The sequence below is a fragment of the Schistocerca serialis genome, chromosome 4, assembly GCF_023864345.2.
Source record: "Schistocerca serialis cubense isolate TAMUIC-IGC-003099 chromosome 4, iqSchSeri2.2, whole genome shotgun sequence".
NCBI lineage: Eukaryota > Metazoa > Arthropoda > Insecta > Orthoptera > Acrididae > Schistocerca > Schistocerca serialis.
The window spans coordinates 407,713,880-407,731,365 of NC_064641.1; positions in this window are offsets into that span (position 1 = coordinate 407,713,880).

Below are 17,486 nucleotides of genomic sequence, written 5' to 3' on the forward strand. Positions count from 1 at the left end.
CCCATAGCCAAATAAATTGATTTTGCACTGGGATGCTCATTAGTATAATTTATGGAGAGCGCTGCACAGTGAACACACCGGCATTTATTCTGTTTAATGCAGGGGCCTGAGTGTTACATTAATCCAATCGTCTATGCACCTCTGAATGTTTTTGAATAGAGTGCCCTACTTTCTTGCACCTCACACATTGTGGCTTTGTACAGAAACGTCGGATGTGGCCTGCAGATATACACTTACAGGAGCTGTTGTCAAGTTTTCGAAGTAAACACTCCATAAATGAATTCACAATATCCATATATTGGGGACCTGAAGGTAGCATTACTGAGATGCTGAAACTGGTTGCCTAAATAAAGTAACTTCTCGAAACTTATGGATGTTTGGCGGTTTTCCTTGGTACAAAAACCATTATTCCACTTCTGCCACTAATCTTGCAACAAGTGTATTATGAGGTAGGTGTGAGCGAGTGGTCCTCTGCTGGAGGTTGTCAGATAAATGGACAATGAATGCAGCCAATGAACTGTTAGAGCCCTTTATTCACACATATGAATAAACATGATTCAGCTCATCAGAAACAGATAGACTGAAGGTGACAGCAGGTGATTCCTGTCCTGAGCATGCTGGTGCAGGCATGCTGATGCAGGCATCCTTGTGGATGGAAACGGCAGACTAACTACCAAGCATGATGGTGGATTAGGCGGATGACTGCTGCATGGAGACATCGCAGCGAGACGACGTCCATGTGCCCAGACTGGACAGTCAAACTGTTGTGGTTGCTGGCTTAGACAATGTTTTAGATGCAGTGATGACTAGCACAGGCGTCATCGGACGACCCACCTGTTACAACACTAAGAAAAGTTGTGTAAAATAAGGTACATGTTGTATTGTAAATTTTCGTGTATGAGATAGGAGCCACATTATTTTTGTTTTTATTTTACAGATTAGATATAGCCACAATTTAGAGAACTCACGTTATAAGTCAGAAAATAAATTCGTGAAATGAAAGACGATGGCTGTATGGAGGATTTAATTTACTGGAAGAAACGTAGCGACATGGTGGGATGGTAATGAATGTACAGTGACCACAGTAGACTTAAGTGACTGGTACCATTTGGCAGGTGCACAAGTAACTGTTGAACTGGGTACTGGTAGATCTCTATGGGTTAACTGGCAGGTGCATACAAATAATATATAAATGTTTGTAAAGATTAACCAGTGGTGTAAACCTCATCTCAGCCCCCATTCAAAAGAATATAAAAAAAACTTTCCATGAAGGAGCACATATCTGTTCATTCTGAGGTCTCATTACTATAAGACAGGCATGTTCTAGCTGCCCTAATCATTTACACACATGATGTTGTTTTGTGGGGACTATAAGTAGTCTGTCAACAAACCACTACATTTGCCATCGTACCAAAAGAATACTGACACATCTTCGTTGAGTTAGAAGAGACCTGTGGCCGCTTCTCAAATGAACACTAGCCACACTTCACAATGTTAATGTACTGAATGAACACTAACCACTCAATTTTGATGTATCTTGTGAAATTATCCAGGAAGAAAGAGACATTTTTCGACCTTGTTCATTGACTTGTAATTACGAAATAATGTGAACAGTTGATACTTGGTCGGAGACTTGAACTTTTTTAAAACTGATTATGGTTACCAACGCTGACAACACCTGTACTTATGACTTCGTGTATGTGTGTGCAATAAAGACAATAGGGAGAAACTTTATGCTGAAAACTATCTTGCATCACCAACTGTTCACCTTCTTGTATAACTAAGATCGAGCTGCCACAACAAACTAGACATATTTCTGTGAACACTGAACGCAGAAACAAACCTCTCGTAGCAATCTAGTGACTTTACAAACCTCATGTGACGAACTTGTTTCGTGCCTCAAACCGACGATAATTTTGTGTGCTTCTTTTTATGGAAGTACAGTACGTAGTATGCTTTTGTGGGTCTTACATTTGTTTGCATAACAGAAACTGACCTGTAGGTCTTAATATGAACCCCGTTAGGCCATCTGCAAAATTTTGTTGTTTTTAAATGCTTACATGGGATATTAAATGGCAAACATATGTACACTGTAATGTTTGGCTTTAATAGTTTGGATTTATTAATCAATGTTTGATCACGCCAGCTGAAGTATTATTTACAGATGTGTACACCATTTCATACACAGTAACACAAGTGTGATTTCTCTGTGGCAACTGCATTTCATATTTTTGCAAATGCTTTGGGTTTCAACTTTTTGTGCCAAGTATGGTAGTATATGTACCTTGACCTTATGTACGTATTGTACTATGTATATGTCTTAAATCTTAAGTTGTTTTGCTTGAAATGTGAAACTGTATATATCTTGAACTTTTTGTGTGTCTTGTACTATGTATTTTATGGTGTGATGATGTTTTCATAAGTGTTCTTACTATGTTCGGCGTGTTTTAAAACATATATGTTTTGCAAAAGTATGGGTGAAATAAAGACCAAAAATTGTTGTAAGTGAGGATGAATAAGTACTCAATGAACAGTATGAGAGTGTCTGAGACATCAGGGAATGAAAGAAAAAGCAATGAATGTAATATTACATTGTTTTGTGAAGTCACTAAGTGTGATTGTCTGTCAAGATAAGAGATGAATTTCCAATGTCAATTTTAAAAGAACAGTTATCTAGTGCATTAAACAAATTTGATATCTTTGATTAATGAAGTTAACTTTATGGCTGCAAAACAAAAGGTGAGTGTCTAATGGGTTGTTAGACTAGTAAGGAATATAAGAAAATTTGACGGCTACCCAATGGAAAATCCTAATCGAAATGAGCACATAACTAATTTCCACTGTAAAATAACCTATTTGGAGTATGTAATTAACTGAGAACGGTGGCAAAATTTAGTGGACCCATAACATTTACTTTACCAAAGAAGACGTAAATTATACTAAAAAGTTGTAACCTCCCAACAGAAAAATTCCATAAACTACCAATAATAAAAAATAAACCGTAACATTGACATTTAGCATAACCTCCCAAAAAATAAATTGCGTAACCTATCAATAATAAAATGTGACTAATCTCTCAATAAAAAATTGTGGCTCATTTATAACCTTTCAATAATTGACTGTGAATTTAAACTCGTAAATTTTGGACGTTAGCAGTGCTGCATCATGGCTCTGAAAGATCATTCTGAATAAATTTAAAATTCTTACCTCAATAAGGTCGCCAGATAACGCATATATATCTGCTGCTGTAAGAAATTTTTCTAGCACAGCCGAGTGCAATGCTGGCCGACAGATTTGTCATGTATAAAAAGAAACAACTGATATTTCTTTTCAATAATCGGGATGACCAAGGATTGGAGAAATTAGTAAATTCTTTAAATTGAAATGAATGATTGTCAAAAGTTACTTTTTATGAAAAGGTTATTATTAAGAGATTTTTTTAAAAAAATATTTACATGGGACTTAATATAACAATGCTACATATGCGCGAGGCTGCTTTTACTTTATATTACAACGCTGAGGCTCCGCCATCGCTCCCCACGACCAGCCCAGCCAACTCCACACACACAACTGCTAGCTACTACTTACTCCTACTGCTACACAATTCCTACTGCTGACAACACTGCTCTCTGGTCTAAGATTCTCTTATAGCTTACATATCGCAGGCAGCGCTTGAGCAATCCATCGAAATTACTTCTGCTCGAGTGCGCTAGCAACAAATTCTTTAATCATGGACCTCTTACAAAGTTGCAGATAGAATTCTATTAACAACTAACAGATGATAAACACTCCTCTGGGTGGCGCCTGATTGGCAAAGACAGGTTAACTAGATGATCAGTGAGTCAAGTACTTTAGAACCAAAAATGTGGATAATGCAAGCTGAATTGATCTGACACTGAGCAGATTTTGACTGATCGGATCTATTTAAGTTTCTCTACATAGGTACAACTGAGAGCAAGTGGCGATTGAGATCTGTACACCCTGACAGTACTGGAGCGACAGTACATTACCTGTTTACTTCGTGCAACTATGTGACATACACCTGGCGAGATGTGTGCGGTGGAGGAGGTGGGACACGGAGGCAGCACCTGTGAATCGATCGCGGCCACGAAAGAAATGCAAAAACCTCACAGTCTAGCGATCAGGCAGATGGATCACAATTTACTCTACCAGAGCCCTGAAATCACAGTTGATTTCAATGTGTAACACATCCACTCGCTGGTATTACCATGGACCAATTTTGCTCACTTATATGACAGAGAGCACGAGGATACCAAACGTTAAGACTGGTAAACAAAAAATGAATAAGTGTGCCCTCGGCAAACGAGTAATCCAAGACATTTGAAGTTACACCGTCAGTACAGTAATAACTTCATCATAGGCTCCCCAGCCTAAACTACTCTCAGGTCAAGTCAGTCTCAGGACAGGTCACAAGTACCAACCACACATGCCAGAGCTTCGACCAGCAGTGCTTACCAGACCCAAATCCTGCACCCGAGAGCCTCCCACTTATTCAGAAAAAAATTCTGTTTTCCCGCAAAGTGCATAAGTGACACTGCCTTCACTCCCTCTTGAGCCAATAACATGGATGTAGAGGCAGCAAATGTCCACTCCGACACAAAAGCACAAACTCGTGTCAAATCAGAGCCAGAATTAAGAAACCTGCATGTCTGAAAAAAAGGAAATCGCCAATAACTGGGTTCTTTAAGTTTTTGTGGAGGGGAAACGATAATTTTCTCCAAAGTTATGTCTCTCCCCAAGGCAACAAGCAAAGACAGACGATCTCAATGATCTTTATCTAAATCGCCTGTGCCTCAGAGCTTATTAGTCCAAGCTACGAAGTGCAATAAAGATTCCATCTCTAAACGTGTCTCAGATGCAGGAGTTTTCTTATACAATAGCGGTAGCCGAGTGAAGTGGCTCACTGACCTTCTTACAGTATCAGCTTACGTGAAGACAAGTGAATTTTTGTTATGTTTGACTCTGCACACAATGCACAGTTTATGAGTCCCCTGTGTAGATGCTTTCCTATAGACCATTGCCCTGCCCAGGCTTCTACTGGCGTCATGACAGGTATCACAGGATTGTTCTCCTGCAGCCGTCCTGATGTGGGGCTGCCCTACCTGCCCTCTATGGCTGTCTGGCAAGATTTATTAAGGGATGGGCTCACTGCCAATTGCTTTCAACTCCCAACAAGCAGTTTCTACAAGCTAAGAATCAAAAAATTTGCTCATGGTTTTAGCGCCCTACCAGGCTCCATCAATGTCTGCCCAGGCCGTTAACTTTCTGGAATCTTGCTCAAGGTGCATCAGCTTGCAATAAAATCTTCAGTAACTTTCTGATGCAAAAAAATATGTGAGAGAGTAACTTGTCCTCTCTCATTGCATCCCACCCGCTGTTGATTTCTGTATGAGTGCTGTCTCACTTCAGTATTGTTTAGTGTGACATGAACCAGAGGAAATCATTGAAAATAGTAGGAGAATGTCATACTGATAACCAATATATATGTGAAAAATGTAATTTTGCCAATCAGGATTGCCCATGGCTAAAACACATCCTAGTTTGATCTTATTCATTCCTGGTCTCATTGACTCACATGGAGCAAGAGTACTTGTAAACATTGCTGTGAGTAGTATGAACTATGCTAGACCCAGGGGTGATTGCTATGTCACAGACTACCATTAAACATTTGATATGTGGTTAAAAAGCCTTGCAGCAAAGAAATGTACACATTCACACCATATCCTGAGATCAGAGATCTCTAATGTCCCTAATCACCTACAATGTCTTGGAGTATGAACTGTTTTCTGCTCATTGATTTACCCTGCTCTATCACTCTTTTGGTCTCAAACACATACACACTCTCACTCCCAATTAACAAGGAAATAACATGTGTAATCTGTTTGTCTTATTAACTAAGTTGTGTAAATTTGTGTATTGTTTTCTGCAACATGAAAACAAATACTGGCACATAATCATTGCTGAGAGCATTAATACATGTGTAGAAAAACGTAGATCTCACAATCAAAAAATTTCAATTGATACATATAAAAAACACAAAAAGATATTACACAATCATATTACAGAAAGCTATGCTATTGCTCCCTTCACAAGGGTCCCTGGGGAGCCAAATTTTACAATTGAAAATGTCACACTAATTGAGAACATGACACTTAATCACATGCACAAACTGTGAGTGGTAGGACTGAAGAACTGCAATTTTCGCCCGACTGGAATGGTCACTGTTGTGGCGTAGCAAGACAGCCACGCCACGGAAGTAGCCGAAAGGCACGCGTTTAGTTCACGCAGGCAAGAGATAGGTCTGTAACAGGATACATAATGAATGCTATAAAGAAAAGTACGTAGCTTCTGGAATACTTAAACTTTAATCCATCCTTGTTGTATACATCGCTCTTGACGATACAAGTGAGACTCTTTAGATACAAGCTATGTAAGGCTAATGGCGCCTTGCTAGGTCGTAGCCATGGACTTAGCTGAAGGCTATTCTAACTATCTGCTCGGCAAAGGAGCGAGGCTTTGTCAGTGTAGTCGCTAGCTACGTCGTCCGTACAACTGGGGCGAGTGCTAGTCCGTATCTCGAGACCTGCCTTGTGGTGACGCTCGGTCTGCGATCCCTGACAGTGGCGACACGCGGGTCTGACATGTACTAATGGACCGCGGCCGATTTAAAGCTACCACCTAGCAAGTGTGGTGTCTGCCGGTGACACCACAGTCACTCACTCAGTGCATAACATGGCATAAGTGGCAGCAGATGTCTCTGGCATTCCCTCCCTTCTCTGGCAGCATCTGGTGTCTTGGCAGCTTCCAGACAGGAGCTGGACCCTTGGCCTCATCCTGGTCTGGCTGCAGTCAGCCATCAGGGACTTGTATCTCAGAATTACATTTGACATGCAACCCACCCCCTGGTGTAGAAATCCATTCAGCATTAGCGAGACATGGGACAGCCCTACTCTTGCCATTCACCTCTGCATCGGAACACGGGCCTGCTGGCACGGGACACTGCATTAGCTCCCCTATTGTCGACGGGACATGCCACTCTCGGCACCCCACTGTGTCGCTTAGGCCCAGCGTGTGTGTCGACTGTGGTGCCACGTGACTTGCTTGTCCCTCGATTAGCGGCATGGAGGGTCATTGGCTGGTAGGAGGTTGTTGCCAGTGTGTGGTGGTGTCTCACTGTCTGCGCCAGCTTGAGATGCGCTGCCTCCTCTGGTAGACGACTGGGCTGCATGACGTAGGTGTGTCAGCTGGCAGCAGCCGGTTCTGTCGCTGCAGGCGGTCCCCCTCAACTGGGCTGCTACAGCTGACTCTTCTGGCTGCCGGCTCCACTCGCCCCTCACTGGCTGGCGTGGGCCGTGACATCCAGTCTCCTGTGCTGGTTCCACAGCCCAATGGCGGATCTGCACAGTCCTCAAGTGTGTTCAAATGACATATTCTCTCACAAATGTCATTATATCTATATAATAAATTTACAAAACAAATAATGAAGAGTAAAAACTTATTTACCTAATCTTTTTTCTACGTTTGTAAAATTACTAAGGACGCAATATCCAAATACAAATTTAATGAGTGCGGGGCTTTGTTAATGAAGTAGGGACGAAAATTATGTGGTGTGAGCTGTCTTTGCTTCTGGGTGTGCACGTGTTTTTGTTAGTTTTTAGTCAGTTCTACTCCTGTCATGCACCCTAATTTTACGCTGGCTCTACCTCTACTCCACCAAATGTGCAGACTTCTCCCAGTACTAAATACTAACTTATTGTACTATCCTAAGCCTTCGCTAATACCGAAGCGAAATTTTATGCATTTTATTCCTTGCATACTCCTATTTTTCGATGTCAGGCAGTGTTGTCTGCTCACGCTGAAGTGGTCAGGAAGTGCATCTACTCACTCACGTGCTGGTGGTTTGCCTGAAATTTTTGCTGTGCCATTTCTGGTCGTGTACATGCAATTTTACATAGTACAAGAATGCCTCCCGTCTTCTCCGTCAGGATCGCTACTGCTGAAATGAAACATAAGCATACTGCATATTATGTATATATATTCTAAGTCTCATCCATGGTCCATCATTTCGTATCTGCTTCCTATTTCCGGGTCTGGGGTTCCCGACTCTACCGTGACTTGCACTTATCCCTGCTAGTTTCCCACACACAATATTTCGCCGACGGTGCCCACATGGCACTGGCAAAATTCCGCTACGAGACAGGCTGCACCACACGACAGGCGATGGCTCATAACACACCGAATCTCACCGTCGACACGCGCCCAAATCGTAGACTGCTAACACCGTATGAAACACATCCGAAAATCGAGACGCACATGCTCGATGACACGATTTACCGTCTTGACACCACGAAAAAAACATAAAGTCCCCTGGGCAGTGTACAAGAAACCACAGAAAGTAAACAGAAACAATTTAATTGGCCATGGTGATACTTGTGTAGGCTTTTCTACGAGAATGCTATGACAGAGTGATATGCTCAATTGTGGTCGAATTACGACAGATCTCTCTGTTATCCTGGGTGCGGAAACTGGACAACAGTTGTACGGTCCAAAGAAATAACAGCAATACTCAGTTGTCTGAAGTATTCAGTATTGAAATGCGTCTGATTTGGCATTCCACAAAAAGTGACAGTTGTTGATAAGATATAACTTGCAACGGAATTTTTATTCAATCTGCCACCATCCACTGAATGCTGGCGTGAAGATGTCACAAATACGCAACTCCTTTGACCACGTTTTACAAGGACTCATGCTGAAAAGTAATGAAAATGACCAACAAACAAAATAACACCGAAATAGAACAAAAGGAAAATTATTCGAAGCATCCAATACATTACATTTTACAGTTCATCAATGGAGACCATTTACATACTGCACCTTCTCTGATAAATAAATCTACTATGTTTACTTATTCTACGAATGACTTTACATGAGAGACATGGTGGATGCTAAGAGATTTCAAGGTCTCTAACTCAAGACGAAAGGAGAAAATATAAAAATGCAGTAAATGAAGCAGGCAAAAAGGAATACAAAAGTCTCAAAAAGGAGATCGACAGAAAATGAAAAATGGCTAAGCAGGGATGGTTAGAGGACAAATGTAAGGATGTAGAGACTTATCTCACTAGGGGTAAGATAGATACCGCCTACAGGAAAGTTAAAGAGATCTTTCGAGAGAACAGAGCCACTTGTATGAATATCGAGAGCTCCGATGGAAACCTAGATCTAAGCAAAGAAGGGAAAGCAGAAAGGTGGAAGGAGTATATAGAGGGTCTACACAAAGGCGATGTGCTTGAGGACAATATTATGGAAATAGAAGAGGATGTAGATGAAGATGAAATGGGAGATACGATACTGCGTGAAGAGTTTGACAGAGCACTGAAAGACCTAAGTCGAAACAAGGCCCCGTGAGTAGACAACATTCCATTAGAACTACTCACAGCCTTGGGAGAGCCAGTCCTGACAAAACTCTACCATCTGGTGAGCAAGTTATATGAGACAGGCGAAATTCCCCCAGACATCAAGAAGAATATAATAATTCCAATCCCAAAGAAGCAGGTGTTGACAGATGTGAAAATTACCTAACTATCAGTTTAATAAGTCACAGCTGCAAAATACTAACGCGAATTCTTTACAGACGAATGGAAAAACTGATAGAAGTCCACCTCGGGGAAGATCAGTTTAGATTCCGTAGAAATGTTGGAACACGTGAGGTGATACTGACCCTACGACTTATCTTAGAAGAAAGATTAAGGAAAGGCAAACCTACGTTTCTAGCATTTGTAGACTTAGAGAAAGTTTTTGACAATGTTGACTGGAATACTATCCTTCAAATTCTGAAGGTGGCAAGGGTAAAATACAGGGAGCGAAAGGCAGTTTACAATTTGTAAAGAAAGCAGATGTCAGTTATAAGAGTCGAGGGGTATGAAAGGGAAGCAGTGGTTGGGAAGGAAGTGAGACAGGGTTGCAGCATATCCCCGATATTATTCAATCTGTATGTTGAGCAAGCAATAAAGGAAACAAAAGAAAAGTTCGGAGTAGGTATTAAAATCCATGGAGAAGAAATAGAAACTATGAGGTTCGCCGATGATATTGTAATTCTGTCAGAGGCAGCAAAGGACTTGGAAGAGCAGTTGAACGGAATGGACAGTGTCGTGAAAGGAGGGTATAAGATGAACATCAACAAAAGCAAAACGAGGATAATGGAATGTAGTCGAATTAAGTCGGGTGATGCTGAGGGAATTAGATTAGGAAATGAGACACTTAAAGTAGTAAAGGAGTTTTGTTGTTTGGGGAGCAAAATAACTGATGAGGGTCGAAGTAGAGAGGATATAAAATGTAGACTGGCAATGGCAAGGAAAGTGTTTCTGAAGAAGAAAAATTTGTTAACGTCAAGTATAGATTTAAATGTCAGGAAGTCGTTTCTGAAAGTATTTGTATGGAGTGTAGCCATGTATGGAAGTGAAACAGGGACGATAAATTGTTTAGACAAAAAGAGAATAGAAGCTTTTGAAATGTGGTGCTACAGAAGAATGCTGAAGATTAGATCAGTAGATCACATAACCAATGAGGAGGTATCGAACAGAATTGGGGAGAAGAGGAGCTTGTGGCACAACCTGACTAGAAAAAGGGATCGGTTGATAGGACATGTTCTGAGACATCGAGGAATCACCAGTTTAGTATTGGAGGGCAGCGTGGAGAGTAAAGATCGAAGAGGGAGATCAAGAGATGAATACACTAAGCAGGTTCAGAAGGATGTAGGTTGCAGTAGTTACTGGGAGATGAAGAAGCTTGCACAGGATAGAGTAGCATGGAGAGCTGCATCAAACCAGTCTCAGGACTGAAGACCACAACAACAACAACAACTCCAGAGAGTACAGATGAGCGACTCTCCGCACATGGACAGGTACATAATAGATGGGATAGAATTTGTGGTACAGCTGTTTCTGGTTGTTAGATAGACGTAAACTTCTAACGAGCACTTTTTGGCCAATTCGGTATTCTCTTTCGCATACTTTTCTATTCCTGCCTCAAGAAATCTCCGGAGTGCAAGGTCAACAACTTGGTGTTATTCTCGAGTTCGTAGGGGAAAATTTACAACTTCACGGATGAGATCCGTGGGTTACCTATTCTTGAGAACTGTTACTGGTGGTATTTTGGTGACACCGTGTGGCACCTCGTTCATCATGTCCAGGAAGTCACGTAGGAAAACATCGCATGTGGCGTGTCGTGTCGTGCAGTAAATACTGCAGAGGTTTCCCAGACTTTTCATCACTCTCTCTGCTGGCGACGATTGTGAATGTCGTATGAAAACGAATATTGGTTTGATTCTGATTTCCGCAACATCTCTTTCCACTTCTCTGCAGGAACTGAGGTCCATTGTCGAAGATGATTGTGTCGATATTGTCGACATGCGTGAGGAAATCCTTGCAGAATGCTCTACATCAGGGCTTCCCAACCTTTTCAGCTGGCGGACCCCTTCTTCAGTCGAAAATCCATGGTGGACCCCTATTAGGTCAAGAGCACAGTAACTTTAAACGTCTGTCCGAAACTCATGGGAACTGAGAGTTTCTTAATGCAAGTGCCATGTTCCCAATGATCCCCCTCCCCCCCCCCCCCCCCCAAATTATCAATAGTCTGTGGTTTAGAGATGAATGAAAACAACTTGAAATTAACGATTCAATTTGAATTCCCACTGTATCCAGACACTTCATAGTGGATTTACTCCCTTTGTTCAGCACACTATAGCCTGATTAAAATTACTTGGTAATTGACATTTCACACGTTGGAACTGCCTTCCTCCAAGAGCAATCAACATCACGTCCAAACTGTTCGCTGTCGACAAGCTGCCGCTTGTGGTCTGTTCACTTCCACTGTTTGGCTACTGTTGTGTAAGCAGCATGCATATTTCGTAACAGTCGTGTGTGTGTGTGTGTGTGTGTGTGTGGCATTTCGTGAAATCGGAAGAAAAATGGTTAAACGTATGTAAAGTCTATGGGACTTAACTGCTGAGGTCATCAGTCCCTAGTCTTACACACACACACATGCCCGAGGAGAACTCAAACCTCCTGTGGGAGCGGCCGTGCAATCCACAACATGGCGCCTGAGACTGCGCAGCCATTCTGCGCGGCTGTGAAGAAAAGAGGCAGACCCATGATTCGGGATAAAAACACATCACGAAAGAAAAGAGGCCACGGATTTGCCTTTAAAGGACTATTGTAACATCTGTTATGCAATGTGTGCGAATACATTCACCCAGTTTACATGCGTTTCCAAAACCGGATTTCGTAAGCCGATGTCCTAGTACTGCTTTTGGTTGGTCGGGTAAACACTTCAAAATCGATTCTGGAAATCTGCTTTTATAAAGCCGTTTTCCAGTTCTACAATCTATTTTCGTGCCCATGTAAACAGCTCGGAAAGTCTAGTTATTTTTACGTCTTTGCGTGTCTACTGAACGGCAGCTGTCAGTCCATAGCCGCCGGCTAGCAAAAAAATGGCTTTAGGCACTATGGGACTTAACTTCTGAGCTCATCAGTCCCCTAGAACTTAGAACTACTTAACCTAACTAACCTAAGAGCAGCACACACATCCATGCCCGAAGAAAGATTCGAACCTGCTACTGTAGCGATCGCGCGGTTCCAGACTGTAGCGCCTAGAACCGCTCGGTCACTCAGGCCGGCGCCAGCTAGCAGGTGGCGTTGCAAGAGTGTAATGTCAGTTGGTGGCTGGCAACTGGCAGGCGGCGTGGCAACAGTTTAGCCACAGCTAACAACTTCAACTACTACTTGGACACTATATCGTGTCAGTCAGCCTCGACTGTAAAGGAAAATGGAAAACAAACAAAAAAACTCTCTTATTTCTATATAAGAAGGCAAAGCATTTCACAGAACATAAGACTTTTTTTCTCAAAGGAAACAATTCTTGCAGAGGAGGTTTACCTTTTACAAGGTGGCACGTGAAAAGTACTCATTTGTTTAAGCTCGCAGCCAGTTGTCACAATATTGTGTCAGAGTAATAGCAAGTAATTGTAATTGAATTATAGGCAGGCCATATTTTTAACTGAGAGGACGGATTATGTTATAAAGAAAAGAAATTCGCTTTAGAGATCATTTTAATTTTCGTAACAAAAGTACCAAAGCCAACAGAATTTAATTAATAATTATTTTGTAAATGATAGAAGACAGAAACAAAATTCCTACAGAGTTATAGTTCAGGTACGTTCACTGAGCATCTACGAAGAAAAATGCTTTCTTCTTTACTATAGATGCGTCTGTAGGAATAATGATTGGATCCTAATGTGATGGTTGAGCGTGCTTCTGCTGACACAATTTTGAAAAGGTGGGTTCAATTCTTGACAACTGGTTCCGCATCTAGACAGCTTCGATACTTAGTTTTGTGTGCAGCATAGGTCGAGAACCCAGATTCACACATGTATGTTGTGGCAAACGGAAGAAGTATACGTTTTGCCTTTTCAACAAAGGGGTAGTATTTCTTGTTATCCAAACTGATCCAAAAGTGTGACTAACCGTCAATGTCAAAACTTGATTTCAGGGTAGGGTCTGTGGCAATTTCTATCACCTCATATTCATTTGATGATAGAATGTTCGGCTTTTTGGCTACAGTGAATGGGTTGAACACTCATTCTTATTTCTGCAGCTTCTCATCTTCAGCTGTTGGGGAATAATGCTCCAACAATGACATCAAGCTTCGGAGATGTTCCAGGATTTGATGAAACAAATTCTTCCCAAGCGCCAATGTTTTGTTTTTCAAAAACTCCTTGAGAAGAGAAAAACACTCGACCTCCCCCTCCTCGACACTCTCTGCCCAAAAATTGATTTTCCTCTTGAATGCTCGAACTTTGTCGATAGCAGTGACCTTTTTTCACTTTGGCCTTGGAGTGAAATATTCATTTCGTTCATTTTCGAGAAAATATCTGACAAATAGCCAAGTATACACTGCTAATTTTCATCATTAATAAGGTCTGCTTATTTGGTATTATGCTCCAAAAGGAAAGCTAAGACTTCCAATCTTAATTCGTACAACCGAGAGAGTGCATTCCCACGTGAGAGCCACCTCACTTCTGTGTGTAGAAGCAGGGAACGATGAAGGCTTCCCATACCTTGACACAGTATTGTGAAGTCTTGACTTCAACGACCTTGATTTTATGTAGTTAATTATTTGAATAGATTCGTCCAAAACTTTCTTGAACGAAACAGGCATTTGTTTCGTAGCTAAAGCGTATCTGTGGAGAGCACAATTACTACTGCAGGCGTTTTATTTTCGTTATTGCTCTGACTGTAGGATCCGTCATAGCTTTTGCACCATCTGTGCACACATCTATGCAAGTAGACCATGAAGCTTCGTTAGTCCTTAAAAAATAATCCAATAGACGGAATATTTCAGCACCTGTTGTGTTGGCAGGTAGTGGTCTGCACAATAAGAAGTCCTCCCCAAAACATTCAGAATATTCATAACGGACAAAAGCCAACAAAATCGCTAATCCTGCAACATCAGTGGATACATCTATCTGCAGAGAAAATGAATTGTGTTGGATGCGAGAAACAAGAGTGTGTTTCACATCATTTGACATGTCAACAATGCGTCTCTTGACGTAATTGTTGGATAATGGCACCGAAGATACAAGCTTTACTGCCTTTTCATCTAGCATGCAACAAACAATACCATTAACACACGGCTTTATGAGATTATCCGCAATGGTATGAGCTTTGCCTGTTTCTGCCACTCGATAACTAACCAAGAAAGAAGTTTTTAATGAATTTTCATTAATAGTTTATGCATGAGTTTTCATTCAATGCTGAGAAGCAGCTAGTTCAGCACTCTTCCTCTTGAAAAAATCGGTGTCTTTAGCCTGGAAATCCGGGTGAGTACCTTCAAAGTGACGGCGCAATTTAGATGAAACCATTGAAGTGTTCGGAAGGACTCGCGCACAGATTACACACTGAGCTTTACCCTCCTTTGTCTCTACAACCCATTTCTAAATAGCTTTCGTTGTACTTACGCTTCTTGGTTATTCCCCTTCCACAGGATATTGCAACCAATGGAGTACTTGCAGCGTTTTCACATAATAAATCCGGCTGTGGGACTTCTTGTGATTGTTCTTCCTTTGGTCGTCCTCTCTCCTCATTCATTTCAACTGGAAACTTCCCTTGTTGTGCAGGCGATGGAGAATCTGCACCCTTCTTCAATGATGGCCTCCGATGCATGTTAGAAGTAATAAACTGATCAAAAATTGACTTACGAAATAGGTAGTGCATTGACAAAGCAAGTTTAACATTTAATGATGCCTGAGGCCGCATGCGTGCCAGCGAGCGTTGTGATTGGTCGACAAAGCTCTCTCCGGGCATGTGTAAAAGGTTTCAGCGCATCTAGCGCTGTCAGCCGGCGCACAAACGACCCCCGTATTGTTGCGAAACAGTCGATCAGAGAAGCCGCATTCTCAGACACTAAACTGTGTATGCGTTCTCACTTACGAACGGCAAAGGCTGCTTGAGAATACTACCTGAAGTAAAAGTGCACATGCTTTTCACACACAAAAAAATTCTGATGAATTTGATTTTCACATTTTTATTCAATAAGTTTACTCATTATTTTACACAATTTGGTGAAAGGTGGCCGCGGACCCCCTAGAAAGAGCCGGCGGACCCCTAAGGGGTCCGCGGACCACACGTTGGAAAGCCCTGCTCTACATAGTAAATGCGCAGTTGCTTTCTTGAGCGGGATCAAAGTGACATACTTCGATGTCAGCTCTTTTACCACAAGGATGTACCAGTATCCTCTATTTGTTCGCACTAGTGGGCCCTTAAATCTGTTGCTACAAGGTGCTTCAACATTGATGGGATGATGGGATATAGGGGTGCTTGTATTGCCACAGTGGCGTGCTTTGACTTCTGACACGATTTTGCCCACATCCAAAACCCTCCGGATACTTCTGTCCATAGTCTTGAAATCGCACAGTGTGCTTAATTTTAAGTAGCACTTCCTGTGTCGAAAATGTGCGTAACTCTGGTGCATGTGCCAGATGATCTTGTTCACCAGTTCATCTGGAATGCAAATGCGCCTTCTCCCTCACTTCGAAAGAACATAATGCCTTTTATACCAAATAAAACTGCTTCAGTTTTGATTTCCTCTTGTCTTTCACCCTCTGTTTTAGAGCCAATAGACCTGGATTGTGGATTAGGAGGCCTCAATTCCACATATTCGCTACGTTGGTCATTCCATTGACCTTGACCGTTTTACGTCCTGCTATTGCTTTGCTGTTGGTCCCTAGAATCCTGTTGATCCTGGTTCGAGTTCTGTTGCTCTCTCTAGTTTTCGTTTCGTCGGTAGTTGTTCTTGTAGTTATGATTATAATTTCCTCGTCTTCTTCTGTTTTCCCATGATGGCTAGTTGAAGTTTGAATTTTGGTTTCGATTCGATGGATGTTTTCCCCCCATTTCGTTCCTCTCTGGCGAATCTGGCCATTTACGGTCATTATTTCTACTTCTTTCCCACGAGTCACGAGTTGTGAATTTCATTCACGTAATCGAGTTCGCACAGAGCATTCTTGAAAGCTTGGATTGAATCGCTGCATCTACCGATGAGCAGTTGCTGGTGGCGTAAAGGTAGATTAATGTAGCATTACCTTATAATTTCCTTGGGACTGTACGGTTGATCCAAGAATCGGTTCTTCTTGACCAGGGATTCGAAGAATTTGACAGGACTGCGGTATCCTGATGCTTCTAAGTCCTTTCCTAACGTTATCTCCTGTTTTATCCTTTCCTGTGTGTCTTGCTACCAGTATGTACTATAGAATACGTCCTTAAATTCTTGGTAGGAGGGACGACTCCCCGCAACTCCGCAGCCGACCCTTCTAAGAAACCACAGATAAACTGGAGCTTTTACTTCAGTGGCCAAGATTCTGTTAGCACGTGATCGTACTGTGCCATCCAGGTCTTTAGATGTAATGAGTTGTTTGCCGCCTTGTATACTTGAAAATTCTGCATGGGCAAGAAAAGTCGAAAGGTTCGACGTATCCACAGTACGAATTTTCCCTCTCGTCTACAGCGCGTTATTCTATGTATCCGTGCCCAAACGATCCTCGTGCGCTGTTATAGTATCCCCTCGTGTTGTCAGATTCACGTAATAACGTGTCTGACCCTCGTAGACGTGTACAATTGTTTTCCGCCTCTGTCTCTGACACGCTGCATGTTACCGACGGAGCGTCTTCTATTACGCGTTTCGCCGCGTCAAGAGCATATTCCTGCTGCATTCGCCCATGTGCAGGGGGTGTTCTCTAACAGCGGTTCGGAGAGTCGCAAAACATTTTCTTCACTTCTGTGACGCTCTCGATGGCGCTCTACCGGACGAGATTGTGTTTGCAACTGCGCGACCCCGCTCATGCGCCTGCTGAACGTCCTTTGCGATCTCGTTTTGTTGCGCGGCGACTCGGGTCTGCTGACCTTCAGAGATTT